The sequence below is a fragment of the Carya illinoinensis genome, chromosome 14, assembly GCF_018687715.1.
Source record: "Carya illinoinensis cultivar Pawnee chromosome 14, C.illinoinensisPawnee_v1, whole genome shotgun sequence".
NCBI lineage: Eukaryota > Viridiplantae > Streptophyta > Magnoliopsida > Fagales > Juglandaceae > Carya > Carya illinoinensis.
The window spans coordinates 18,792,331-18,807,357 of record NC_056765.1 but is presented as its reverse complement, the minus strand read 5'-3'; the positions used below and the strand labels follow the sequence as shown (position 1 = coordinate 18,807,357).

The 15,027-nt window shown below is 35.5% G+C and overlaps 1 long non-coding RNA gene and 1 pseudogene across 3 annotated transcripts; both read left to right on the top strand.

Moving 5' to 3' along the window:
* The first annotated feature begins 227 nt into the window (after nt 1-227).
* Nucleotides 228-10,875, top strand: LOC122293200. 3 transcript variants are annotated; one of them, XR_006237198.1, is made up of 2 exons: nt 228-885; nt 10,568-10,875. It is a non-coding gene; the product is annotated as an uncharacterized LOC122293200 (long non-coding RNA). The 3 variants fall into 3 exon arrangements; XR_006237197.1 differs by lacking the exon at nt 10,568-10,875 and adding an exon at nt 1,267-1,645; XR_006237199.1 differs by lacking the exon at nt 10,568-10,875 and adding an exon at nt 1,137-1,645.
* A 1,544-nt stretch (nt 10,876-12,419) lies between these two features.
* Nucleotides 12,420-13,109, top strand: LOC122293959 (annotated as a pseudogene).
* The last annotated feature ends 1,918 nt before the right edge of the window (nt 13,110-15,027 follow it).

Below are 15,027 nucleotides of genomic sequence, written 5' to 3'. Positions count from 1 at the left end.
TGGCTGTCCATCACGTGATCCAGGGCCCGCTGGTTTGTGGCCATGAAACAGGATACGAATGTACTTTTGACAGTGAAGATAGGCAACAGTCGTCGTCAAATCCTTATCGAGCAATAACAGCATCACCGAAAATCTGAGCTCGACAGAAAACCACTTAATGCTTTTTTTCCTTTTTTAATGCTTTTTTTTTTTTTTTTTTCACTTTTGTGTCATTTGAAATACGGGGATATGTGCGGCCTACGCAGATGATCCAAGCCCGATCGAGAGTCTCTGGACTCGCTACCCTCTTAACACTACCAGTGACCAGCCTACCACTCTAGTTTCTATAAATCCTCCTGCCACTGAGGGAGTATCACCAATGCTAGCTTGTGGGACTTGGGACCTGTGACAGGATTATGCCAACATGTTGCCTTTATCTGCATTTGCACCTGCACCTGCACTTTCACTCTCTCTCTCTCTCTCGTGCATAAAAATTTCAAAAAGCAAGCGAGCTTTAAAAAAGCATGGCAAAAGCTATATACATGGGGAGATGAGCTGATTAACAGGTGCAGATGCAGTTGCAGGTGAATGCCATCTTGGCTCCCTTAAAGGGATCCCAGTAAGTAGGTTTTTGAAGACTGACCAGCTTCTAATTGTCTCTTACTATTTTTTTCCTTCCAAAAGGGCTATCATGAAGAGTTGTTTGAAGTTTGAACCAAAGAAGCATATGCATGAAGGGATCTGCCAAGGAGATAAAGACTTCATCAGACGACAAGGCTTTTGAGGGTTATGAAATGATCTCTCACGATATTTATGTTTGTTTTTGTGACTCAAAAAGTTCTGTTCGTTGTTTTGACCTAAGATCCATCAAGATATGTGAGACTCTCACAAATAGGCTTCTAGAAGGTAACAATCCCTCTCTCTCTCTCTCGCTAAACAAAGCTACATGAAAGTAATTAAGCATCCAAACTCCCTCTTATCTCTTAGCTTGGGAGCTAGAATAGTTAATTCTATGGGCTATGTAAAATCATTTGATCATCATAGTTCGGGCTTTTAATAGGCTGTATCGATTTATAGAGAACAGCTAGCTATACAAAGATCGATATAGCTTTTGATCAGAAACTTACCTTACGTATATATCTTGTTAATTCTCTCAGAATAGCAATAAGGGCAGGTAATAAAGTTCTTCACAGCCTTCTTTTGGGAATTCTTAGGGTAAGTAAAATCATTCTGGGTAACCTCGATTACTGATCGGCCTAATTCCGAGTACTTTCGCAATGTTTATAGGGCACATCGATATAGAAAACTTATGCATCCGGTGAAAGTTCTTGGAAAAGAGATATAGATCATCGTAGTTCCTTCTAATGATGCTTGGCGAAAATATGATCAGACACAGGTGCATGCTGTGGAGGAAATCCTTGGTGAAACTGCTATATATGTACCAGCACTGACTGTATCTCTTTTGCACTTGGGCATATAAATGCCCACAATTACCTAGTAGCTTCTTCTAGATCTTCTCAAGTTAGGAAGAAAAGTTGGAAATTATTCCAACATAAAAAGGAACCTAGGCTTGATTATCACAGTGATTCAAAATATATCCCCTCCTGCTCCTTCAAAATGCCGATTTGACGATTTCTTTAGCTTATTATTATTATTATTATTATTATTATTGATAAAGAGATACTTCTTTTATTCAAAGCCAACTCCACTTACAATTCAGATCAAATAATTTGTGAGATATACTCGGAAAAAGAATTTCATTAAACTGCTTCATTAGCCATCTAGATGCTAGACATAATTTGCTAAAATATGAGCCGCTTCATTGGCCATCCATCCCTTACGTTGAATTAAATATTTTGGTATCAACTTTATCATATTCTCACACTAAGGAAAATGAATTTTTACGATCAAAATTTTATAATAATAAAAGACTTTTTGAAGAAAACGTATTTAGTAAAAAATAGTCACTGTAATTATAAGATTTTAATCATAAAAATCTATTTTTCTTGTAATATCTTGACCTCAAGAACTAAGTTGTCCCATAAAGACATCGAATCACCTGCTGCAAGAATTTCATTAGCCATTCTTCAGCTTATTTATTTTTGTAGAGAAGAGCCTATAATGGTATAGAAAGTAGAAAAATGCTATTTGCACACGCTGAAGGGGACACCCCGCGTACACGGCTCCACGTGGATACAAATGAATGAAACGGTGCGTAGCAGTAACAGTTTTCCTTCATCGATTCTCCTTCTTCGTTGCCTTTTCCCCCTTCAGAATTTCTCCTTCATCGATTCTCCTTCCCCCTTCAGATGAGATTAGGGCACAGAACACGGATTGAACGTCCATTTCATCTCCTTCTTCTATTTTCTAAAATCGGCTTCATCTTCTTCTAATATTTCCCTCAGACAATTTATTAAAAAAAAAAAGAGGATCGTCGTTCAGGAGGAGGGAAACGCTCAGAGGGAGGGAAAGTTTCATCATTACGAACAATAAGAACGAAAAAAACAGAGCAAAGAAAATTGGTCATCGTCGTCGTCGCCTTCGGGTCTAGAAGAAGGCTAGATTCACGCAGAATGACACTTGGGTCTTCTCTGAGTTCCGAAACTAGGTTGGTCTGAAAAACTGGGCACTTTAAGTGAGAAGCCAACCAGGCGTCGATGCTGCTGCAAGCAGTGACATCTGCAACAGAACAAGCAGTTCGACAACAACCCAAGCGATGACTTGAAAACTCAAGTTCAAAAGCTTCTGGACTGTCATCAGTGCTCATCTGGGTCGTAGCACTTTGACTTTGTGCATTTCAAATTCTGAATAATTTTAGCCGACGCTGAAACCAGCAAAAAGGCCAAACAAAACCGAAAAAAAAAAAGGAAGAAGCTCATCATTTACTTTTGGATAGATTATAGTATATTTGGAGGATCGAAGACGTTGCTTTTTTCATTATTTGTTATGATCCTGATTTTTCTTCTTGGACTGTACCTGTAAGCATTATCAATGGTATTGGGTGTAGGATTGACTTGGGGATTAGAGGGTGAGAGGCCCGACAAGGGGACCCTCGATGTATTTGGACGATGATGCTGTCCTTGATTTGGGGCTTCGTGGGCTGTTTTGTTTGTCGTCTTTGACAATCGTGGGGGATGGGGATCGTCGACGGAGAAGACAATAGGAACTGGAGAAGCCTTAGATGTCATCGATGGAGAAGATTAGATAAACTGAAGAAGCATCAGACGAAGTCTCGTGGGGAAAGAACTGGGAAGGAGGAATCTGTGCTTGCGGTTGCATCAATCATTTTTCGAAAAGAAAAAAAGAGTAAAAGGCCTGTTGTTCTTATCTGCATCTGCTGACGTGCCACGTCACTGATTCCACAAAAGGTACCCATCGGCGGGTACCTGTAGCAGAGCTCTTATAAATTTTTACATAAAATATAATAAATAATTTAATTTTTTAAAATCTTAAAATAATATTAATATTAATATTATAATAATATTTTATTTAATTTTTTTTTTAAATCTAATCTCATTCTATCTGTATAATTAAACGGAGTTTTAGGCTTTTGCTACCATTTTTTCAGTAATAAATGTTGGCGTCTAGCAATAAAAATAAATAATAATAATAATAATAATAAGTAAATAGGTTAAGTTTTATAAATTTGTTTTGGCAATAGCTTGAATTGGTAAAACTGCATGAGTCCCCTTGCTACTAATTATAGACTACTTTTCATTTTATAACTTTAATTTAATGACATATTATTTAATTTTAATTTATTAATAAAAATAGCGCAATGAAGGCCAGGCGTTAATGCTTCATGGGAACAATATTCCATGTTTCCAAAATTGTAGATTGCCTTTGATGTATAGAATGATCATTTTCATTAATAAAAGTTTTATATGCAATTGTTTTTATATGTTTTTTCATGTATTTTAGTGATGTAATTGGTTATGTATTAAAAGAATTAATCTAATTAATTATATCAATAAAGTATATAGAAAATATATAAAAATGACTATACGTAATATTACTTTTTTATTAATTAAGGATGGAGGTTAGTTTATTACAGGATATAAATCTCACTAGTCCTTTTTTCTGTTAGTCTATGATTTATTCTCTGTTATGTTATGTTCTGACATCCTATTTGCAGTTTATAGGTATCTCTGTCGTGCACAATGTTACCTTGCATTTATAACATTTCATGTTTAAATATACTTTTGATTGGATATAGAAACGTACAGTGTTTTGGTTTTAGAACTCATTCCTTATGGTATTGGACAGGCCTATAGAGAGCTTAATTTGCTATAACCAACTATATTGATATACCGAACAATCACTGTATTACTGGAAATCTTATCCAAAATGAAAATAATGATGAAATCATTCGTGGGAAAATGTGTCTGATTTGTCAACCGAAGGATTTTAAAAAAGTTTTCTCTAATTCACTTAAAAAATTGTATGTCCTATAAACGTGTGAGAATTTCTCACAAGCTTTTTAAATCTAAATCAAGGGACTATTGAGCTACTTACGGCGTAAGGACATCCAGCCCTTCGTGTTATACTCTAACCGGAGCCCTTTTTCTTGAAGTACACTCTGATTTCTATGAACACCCAATCAGGTACGTGTTAGAAATTAGGTTTAGCTAATATAATATATATATATCCTTTGATCATTCCCAGACTTAGGTATTGGAGATATCCACTATTGGGATCATCTGATCATGCTTTATTCTGTTTTGCACACCAGAGGCTATAGGTAACATTCACTAGAGGCTGGGAACGCTACTAGGGTTGTTCAAAATTGTTCCAACACCTGGTACTGATGAAGATACGAGGAAACCAGTAAGACATTTTGCATTATCAAGGAAAGTTTAGGCGGCCATAAGAGATCTTGGGCCAAGAGACTTGTGCCTTAGCGTTCGGAACCGAGACAGTGATTCCTATGGAGATTGATATACCTAGTCATTGGGTGAACTGGTGAAGTGCTTGGTGAGGAAGCAAACAAGAAGAACTTAGAAGGAGACTTGGACTTGTCGGAGGAGCAAAGTGTAACATCTCAATAGAAGGTCTAAATCACAGGACTTATGCTCTAAAAGGACTAGTCAATAATATAATTGGATCCTATTAGAATATTGTAAAGAGTAAAAATTTTTCATTTTTTAGCAAAGTGGGATTACATACACCATCGATCCTTATCATTTTCATATGGGGTATTACAATCTATTATCTTAAATTTTTGACATTCTCATCTGGCTAGTTTATCATAGATAGCACGATTTAAGTCTTATATTTTTGATTGAGATAGGTTATGATACTATTTATAACACCCTAATGGAAGGTCTAAATTACATGGTTTATATTTTAAAATGACTAGTTAATAATATAATTAGAGTTTTATTAGAATATTATAAAGAACAAAAACTTTTCATTCTTAAGTAATGTGAGATTCTATACATCACATATCTTTATCTATATCATATAGGATATCACACGAAAGAAGTTAGTAAAAATGAGAGTCACCAAGTATCAAAGAAAGGTGGTAGAATACAACGAAAGGAGATCCGAGAATAGGAATATATAATCTAAATGACATGAATGGGAAAAGGCTTCCAAACCCATGGAATCTAGAACTCTTGAATAAGTATTATGTCTAGTAAGACTTTTGCATTTGTAATGGTATGTTAATACTGATAATTTTGGTGTACATGGTCTCTTTTAAAACATGGCGATTAACGAACATTAGGCACTCGAGTCAAGCACTTGCAAGGTGGGGTAACTCCCGAGTTCATTGTCAATCACATTAAGCACTCAAGTCAAGTATTCACTTTGTAGGATAACTCCCAATTTTCTTGCCAATCACAATAAGTGCTCGAGTCAAGCACTCGTGTTACAAGGTTACTCTTGAGTCTCCCACCAATTGTATTAATTGCTTGAGTCGAGCACTAATGCCATAGGGTAATTCTTGAGTTCTCCGCCAATCGCATTAAGTGTTTTAGTCAAGCACTTGCACTATTAGGTAACTCTTGAATTCCCTGCTAGTCGCACGTAGCACTGGAGTTAAGCAGTCATGCCACGGGGTAATTGCTAAACTCCTCGTTGGGCAGACAAAGCTTTACCTATTCGTCACATAAGGGACCTGCACTACGGGTTAACCCCTACATTCTAGGCCAATCATATTGTGCGCTTGAGTCGAGCACCCATGCAACAGGATATCTCCTATGTCCTGCTCATAATAGGAGTCGATCAAGTCTAACAACTCACTTTGCAGGTAATTCTTTGCTTGATAGAGAGAATAAAGTAACACCACCATTGAGTTTAGTATTCAAGCCCTACAATAGCAAAATTGATTTACACAACAATGTGGAACACACAACCAAGAAAGGGAAAAAAGACCATGTAAGCCAAAAGTGGAAGGCATAACAACCACAGGACAAGAAATATAGAAACTAAACCCCATGGTGTAACACCTAGGCCCAACCTTGAAGATGCCAAGCACTTGAAGAAACAACGTCGTTAGGTAAATAAACTTTCCCTTTTAGTACTCTCCTTCCCCATCAGTTTCTTCTTCTTTCTCTACTGCACACGTCATGTTCCCCCATTTCACACCCATAGTGTGCCTTACCTCTATAACCGCTTTATCTCTCTTTGTGATCCATAACCCACAAGTTCTCTCTCTCTCCCCCCCATAGGTTCGACACTCCTCCCTACGCCATTAGCCTCTACCTTGTCGGCCGTTAAGCCTCATTCCTAATTTCTCTGTCTATATCTCTCTCTCTTCCTTAACCGATCATTCTCTTCTCTATTCAAATTGGGCTGTACTGCCCTTTTCTGCAGTGCCATCATCTTCTAGCTCCATCAAAGCCAGCCTTCATGCCCTATGATCTTAAGACTAGATCAACAAGCTCCCCTTACCTCTTGTGTTTCAACTCCTCTATTTCTCCCTCTTAGATCTCTATATCTCTCTCTGTCTCTCTGATATTCTATCTTAAGTTCTTTTTGCCTCATGTTGCGGCCACATACTACTATTTGCCGAGCATGCCCTGTCCAGCCTTGCTGTATGCCATCCTCAAGCCATTGCAATCCACCCCTATGAACAGAGCACCAACTACTATAGAAACTATCTTCCCTAGCCCTATTCTCCTTCACTCCATGCACGGCAAGACCACCTAACTCCACCTTAGACCAGGACAAACACCCATGCCATCACTCACAAAAGGACCAAACTGCTGCTAACCTCCATCACACATAACATCCCTATTTTCAAAACAACCCAGCAGCATCTCCATCACATTTAAGGGTTACTCATGTTTGTCAAAATCACAAAGGTATAACTGACACTTGGTTTCTAGAAATTCATGTATTGTGTTAACTATCAATTTTGTGTTGTGATTGTTGCTTGTGTGGACTATTGTAATCGGTGGTTGGGAAAACTCTTATTGTTAAACGCTGGCCAAGTGTATGGGAGAGCCTAACAGAGTGCTATACAATTGATCTTGGTGGTTGTTGGAAATTTAAAGTGCTGCTTGGATAGTGAGTTCAGATGAGATAAGTTAAGATGAAAGTTAAATAAAATATTATTAGATTATTATTTTTTAATATTATTAGTTTTTTAGATTTGAAAAAGTTGAATTATTTATTATTAGTGTAGAAATTTGAAAAAGTTGTAATGATGAGATGAGATGAAACACGTTCACTATCCAAACAAGGCCTAAGTATCTGTTTTATATGGTAGATTTGTAAATTATGTAAAGTCATGGTGGGTTGGTTTGTGGTAGTTCTCTTGATGTGATGTTGGGGACTGAGCAAGGAATTGACTGTGGACTATTTGTATTGGACATGTTGTAACTGTGGGCTATTTGTGTTTGTTTGATATGTGAGAAGTAAGTAGGGGTTGTTTGATTGCTTGATATGTTGGTTTGTGGGATTCTTGGTTGTTTGACATATTGGGAGTCTCGGGTTCATAGTATTGTGGCCGGAGAAGACCTAACAGTGTCTGTTTGGTTATTTGGGCATGTTGGTTTGACGTGTTGAGGGTAAGTATTGTTGTTTATTAGTTTGGAAAGTCAAGTGTAATTATTTTTTTGAATATGTAGAGTGTTTGTATAACATGTCGGTAATGAGTTTGTGAATAGTAGTGAACTTGTGATAAATAGTTTAGCGAATACGAGGAGGATTGGTTAATTTTTGGGAAGTAGTGATATTCTTTGAATGTTGTGATGGATTTGTGCATGTTGAATTTGTAACTCAAGTTATGGATTTTGTTTGTAAAGCTAGTTGTGTGCTTGTTTGAGCTTCGTTGGCAAAGTTAGTATTATGCTTGATTGGGTTATTAATACTTTTATAAATGTGTTCTTATTAATACTTTTATAAATGTGTTCTAGTTTAGATTTTGACATTATTAGAAGTTGGACTGAAGGCTTAGATAATTCAATGCAAGAGTCAAGTAAGCAGAACTCATATGCTAGGCTTTACATAAAAGGAAATGGACTGAGGTTAATTTTATGAAAAATATGCATATTTTGTTATGAGAAGAAACTTAAAACAACCTCGGTTATTTAATTTGCATTACTCATAAAATCTGTATAAAAAAAAAAAAAGAAAAAAATTATTATTTTTGTTATGACTAGTGTAGATATGAGCTATATTTGACATTTAATTCTTAGTTGTATAAAAGAGCAAATATGAAATATAAAAATTTTGCATGATTATGGAAAGATGATTCAAAATCTGTTAGGTACTTTGTTATGATATGATGTGACATCTAAAACCTCTAGCATGACATTATGTTTTTGTTTTGCCCTGGCCTTATAACGGGTGTAAAAATGTGGCATCTGTTTGGGTTAGTATCAACTTCTCTATTTTTGGTGCTCCTATATTGGAAACAAAGTGGTTTTCTGCGTGATATTTCTTATCTGTACACTCAGATCTTCGAGAATAATAAAAAACAGATTTGCATTTTATTTCTGCTTAGTGGGTCGTAGAGATTTGCACAACTCTACTACAAGGGTTAAACATGGAATTCCTTTTTGATATGATGATGTTTCAGTTATTCTATGTTTAAGGACTTTTGAATATGGCTATTTGTGAATTGTCGCTCTAATATATTTGATAACATGTTTTGTTCTACACTCTATTACTAACTCATGTTTATACATTAGTATATGTTCCTTGCTTATTGAGTTATTGATAAGTTATCATTTATTTCCACAATATTTTCAGATATCTTGAATATTATCAGCTGTGGATCAAGAATAGGAAACATGGTCAACGCTATGTGAGCATAGCGGAATAAGTACAAAGATGATCATTTGATTTTGGCAGAGTTTTATTCAATAGTTTAATTTGATTTTGTTGATTGGGTATTTTGGAAGGTTAATGTTTATTTTGAGACTTTGTGATATCTTAAATTAATTATATTGAGATAGTTGATTTGAAATAATGATTTTTATGGGTCATTGAGAAGTTTGAGTATATATATTATGTCAATGGGAGATGATTTTAGGTACTAAAAAAAAATTCCCTGACCCTTTGGATATGGGGCGTTACATGTGTAGATGAAAAACTTATAGGACAGGGGACTTACATAAGAAGTCCAGTACCCATTATTATGCAGCCACTTATTGGTGGCTCATTTCTTTATCTTTATATATATATATATATATATATATATATATATATATATGTATATATATATATATATATATATATATATATGTATATATATATATATACATATATATATATATTTGTTTTAAAAATTTGTAAAATTTTAAAACAAATATATAGACGCACGAGGTTGAAGGCCTCGTGGTTGCATGAGTTGTCATTGGTTCATATTTCTTTTCATATTGTGTGGTAATACTTAGAGGACTTGCAAATTTGAATTATACTTTTGTTTCAATATATCGTATTGCAAAATTTTAATTATTTGATTTATAGTTGCTTTGACTAAACTATGCGCGGGATTGCTGATTAAGGTTTAATCATATTTTTCGTTTAGAAATTACTAGTCCGACATACCATAAAAGACTTCATTGTATTGTCCATTGACTTTTCTATTATTTTATCTTTACTTTTCAATAAAAAAGAATAAAATTCATGATCTTATTATGGTTATTGACTCCTCGATATCACTTGTTTTGTTAATGCATAAATTTGCTTAGAGCTTGGAATTGAGGAAAGAGTCATCCCCACCATACAATGATGATTTTGGCCTCAATGCAAATGTGGTCTAAAGTCCAAGATAGTGGTTTGAAGTGTCAAAACAGTACCCGTACGTATATCCATGGTAGTAAATAGTAAAATAATATTAATATAGGAAATGTAAATAGAGAATGAGACACACAGATTTACATGGTTTAGTATAGAACCTACGTTTACGGATTTTTTGGAAAGCAAATCCTAGATTCTCTCTCTACTTTGGGTAGGAAAGCTCTTTCCATTAAGGCCTTGGAAGTGGTTTTTGGTAAGGAATGTAAGCTTTTTTATCACTTCATAATCTCCATTTCCGTGTCTGATCAGTTCCGTCCTAAGCTTTGTTGCTTTGTCTTATTTTGTTCACAATGGTTGCGCAGGAATTAATGCTACTCTTGACCTCATGCAGGCTGTGCACATCCTGACCAAGCATATTATTGAGTGTTACTCTTTGGAGTTCCACATCGGTGGAAAGTGAGGAAGAGGCAAAGCTCATGGCCTATTAAAAGGAGATTTAGCAGTCTCATGGTTAAGTACCACAGTTGAAAGCTTATCTATTAATTTTTTACTTTAATTAAATTTCTCTGTTGACCTTTTTAGGTAGAAAGTTAAAGTTTTGCTAGTGAAGAATTAAGTTTTGTAGGTGTATTTGGAGTAAGGAAAAAAATTATGTAATTGTAATAATTTTTCACATATTAGATTTTCTTTTTTGGGTCTTGTGGTTTTTCTCCTATTTAAGAGTTTCTACGTAAATATTTTGTGTTGTTATTATTTTTCTATTTTTCTTATTATTCTCATAAAGGGTAGATCTTAGATCCTAGATCCTAGGAGAGTGAATTTGAAAAATCTAAATTTCCAACACATATCGCAGACATCAGTTTGCTTGTGACACTGCATCATTTCAAGCATGGCAGTAGTGGATCTCTCCTGAATTTCTTCTACCCTTTTTGAAAGCTTAAACTGGTAATATTCAACAAGGGTAGTTTAGTCATGCAGCACCTTATATTAATTTGTGCTGATCTGTGATCATTTTGGCTGTCCTATGATCTATCCATTGCATGGAAAACCTAGTTGCTGTACTACTAATGCTTGTTAGGAAGCAAATTAAGGATAATACATTAATTGCAAGTAACGAATTCTAGATGGCGAGGACAAACTCCTTGGGACTGTACGTTTCAGATCATATGCTCTCATATTTCGGAGATTGGTTCAAACTTTATGCTGCCTATAATAAATTGATAAGAACCTGGGTAATAAATATTTTTCATATTGCATGAGGGAGTTGTCTGGGTTGATATCACGTACGTTGTAAGATCGATGTGATATGTTGGTTCTTGATGTATATATAGGAAAATGATAGGGGTGCCAAGAATGTTGAGACCAATGTTACTGTATATATATATTTTTTTATTTTTTTAGTTAATGATTAATGAATGAACTATTAGTGAATTGATATTTTTTTATAAATATTTAAATACATTTAAAAAATAAAAATAAAAAAGTACATTTACACTATTAGACACCAGTCTTCATTTTCCAATATCATCCACATACATATATAAGTGTGTATGTGTGTATAGGAGACTGCTAGAGTCATAGAGAGATGGTCTCGATAGTCTTTATCGAGAAATGCAAAATTGTTGTAAACTATGTTGTATTGTATGACCACATTTAGTCGTCGTAATTGACCAAGTCGTAGTTGTCAATTAAGACTTTTATACCTTTATATATATGGGTGTTTCTAAGTTCATAATATGAATTAAAAAGAATGGCTCTCTATCATTCTCTCTCTATCTTTGAAATTCTCTCTTTTCTTATTCAGTTTATAACACGTTATCAGCATGATATCTCTGAATCAAAAGCGTGAAAAACCCAACGCCTAATTTTTCAACCATGAGAGCTCGGTGGTGGTGCTGGCCTCCGATCTAGGCATAGACACCCGTACCCAGACCCGTATTTCGATTCGGATGGCTGCTTGTACTCACTCTTCCGCCCAAATCCAGATCCATGTTCCGATGATGCAAGCCTTTGTTTTCAGAGGCTAGTCAAAGCTCCATCTCGCTGAAGCGTACAGCGTTGAGAGGAGGACGGCGTAGAGCTCATGGTGGGGCAAGTTTCTCTGTTTTGGTGAGCAGAAACAGAGGTGTTCTTTGTGCATGCGACCGATGGTTTGCGTGGTCTTGAAGAGGCATGGACGGTGGTTCACGGCTGTGATCTCTCTGGTTCATGCCACCTTGGTCTGGACGGTGAAGAGCTGATGATGTGGAGGAAGGACCCGTGCGTACGAGCTGCTTCCATTGAGATTTACGTTGGAGGGAGAAGCTGTGCATGGCAGCGGAAGGCACCAGGAGGTTGGTCACAAGAGCCTTTTGCAGAGTGATGCTCTTTACCAATATATATTGGAGACCAGTGTCTACCCGAGAGAGCCTGAACCCATGAAGGAGCTTAGAGAGGTGACTGCCAAGCATCCATGGAACATCATGACCACCTCAGCCGATGAAGGCCAGTTCTTGAACATGCTACTCAAACTCATCAATGCCAAGAACACCATGGAGATCGGTGTCTACACCGGCTACTCCCTCCTCGCTACAGCCTTAGCGATTCCTGACGACGGAAAGATCCTGGCCATGGACATCAACAGAGAAAACTACGAGCTAGGCCTGCCCATCATCGAAAAAAAACCGGTGTTGCCCACAAGATCGAATTCAAAGAAGGCCCTGCTCTCCCAGTTCTTGACCTTTTGGTTGAAGATGAAAAGAAAAGTCAAGAGGCGTGAGGCTTGTCGGCAACATATGAAAAATATATATATATATATATATAATAAAATAAAAAGGAGCAGGTCTTCTTTGTCGGCCATGACTGGGGAGAAACTTCTCGGCCTCACTGTCAAACATTACAGCTCTTGAAAAGTCTATATTTGCTGCAAATGAGAAATTCATATTTATGCAAAAGCTTAGTAATTTTGTTTCTGTCACGTGACTTTTTGCAGGTTTCTAGCGAGACGTGATGATGATGATGATGGTGGCTGCTCATGATTTGTCAACGTAGAACCAGTTGTTTCAAACACAACTTAGTGGCAAACACGAGCTTTAAAGTTGTGACTAGATTCATTAATTAAATATGGTAGAAAAGGAACTTGGCATAAAAGTTAAAAATGGGTTGTTGGAAAAAGTATGACTTTTGCACATTAATTTATGAAAAATGGCATGAGGGAATAGCCGTAGCTTTATTAAAGTAACAACATGCAATTTCTTAGACTTATTCTACAAATGACTTGTTAGTAGGTGGCCGTAGCTTTATTAAAGTAGCAATATACAATTTCTTAGACTTATTCTAGAGATGACTTGTTAGTAGGTAGCCTCTGCAGGAGCAATTATGGCACAACTTAAAGGAAGTGTATTTATTTGCGTGTCCATAATTTTGACAGCAAGGAGTCTGACCATTGATGGATAAATAAGACATCTTTACGGGCAACAGTCTGATGGTCCCTCTTTATAAGAGATAGAGTGCACGAAGTTCATATGATATTGAAGATTGTAATCTTCTATTTCAAGTAAGTTTTTTTTAAATATCATTTGAAATATTTAAGGTATGTATTGATGAATTAAAATTTTTATAATTCATATTTTAATTATATCTGTGATTAATTTTTATTCACATAGTTTATATACAAGTTTTATTTATTTATACTTGTTATGAATTATTGATGATAAGATTCATCTTGGAATGAAAATGGAGCATCCCTGAAGGATCGCCCTAAATCAATAATAGCTTTTGAGTATCTCATAGTTTAAATGATTGATACTTGTACCAAAAGCTCATTATGATTTATGCACCTGAAGTTGCATAATTGAAATTGTGGAAAGAATATATATTTTTGAATGAACGTCTCGAATGTGCTCCTGAAGTAGCAATATCGAGTATGCTCCTGAAGTAGCAATATGAAATGCAAACGTTCACAATATATTTTAAATTTATATATGGTCTTTTAATGACTGATCAAAATAATGAGCTTTTGATGAGAATCATTAGTCACGTCTTACTATATCTACATCATTCCCTGAAGTGACTGATAATGAATTTATATCATTCTATTCCCTGAAGTAAAAAGAATGATGCATTTCATTCAAAGAAACTAAGGGATTAGACGTAATAATGAATATCTTTTCGGACCAGAAGCTCGTATTGGAAAAGCTGTAAGCTTTCTCTTTGAGATGATATTATACAAATTATTGAATCAAATATTATGATGCATCAAAAGGTGATATGATTCAAAATATTTGTATCTTTTCATGGTTATCTTGATCATCCAAAATCAATTACGATAAGTCGAATGATTTTCATATGGACGTCCATAAAAGAACCAGAAGATTCTTTTACTATAAAGTTTTACCATCAGAAGTGGAAAGAAAAATTTGCCAGAAGCAAATAAGATGAAATAATTCGACGCTATCTTAATTATCATATGTGAACCAGAAGTTCAGATAATAATTAAATTTTGGATACAATAAGATAAAAATGTCTCATATTCTAGCTGCTAAAATCCCAGCGATGATTGAAGTCCCTGTAGGACAATTAAGAAATTCAGCAGTCTAAAGACATGTTTAAAGGCATGTGAGACGTATTGATACAAAAGATAGAGCATCTCAAAAAAGAAAAACACAAATAATTTGGTGCTCCTGAAGAGGCCATACTCACAGAACAAGCAATAAAGTTCATCCAAATTTTTTTGTATAAAATTCTCCTATATAAACTCTTAAAGAGTATAAATCTCTTGAAGAGTGCCTCCTAAAGAGGTTTTTCATGAAAATGTCTTCCCTTGAAGAGGGACAGGTACCTGAAAATAACGAGATCTCGTTACATTTCATG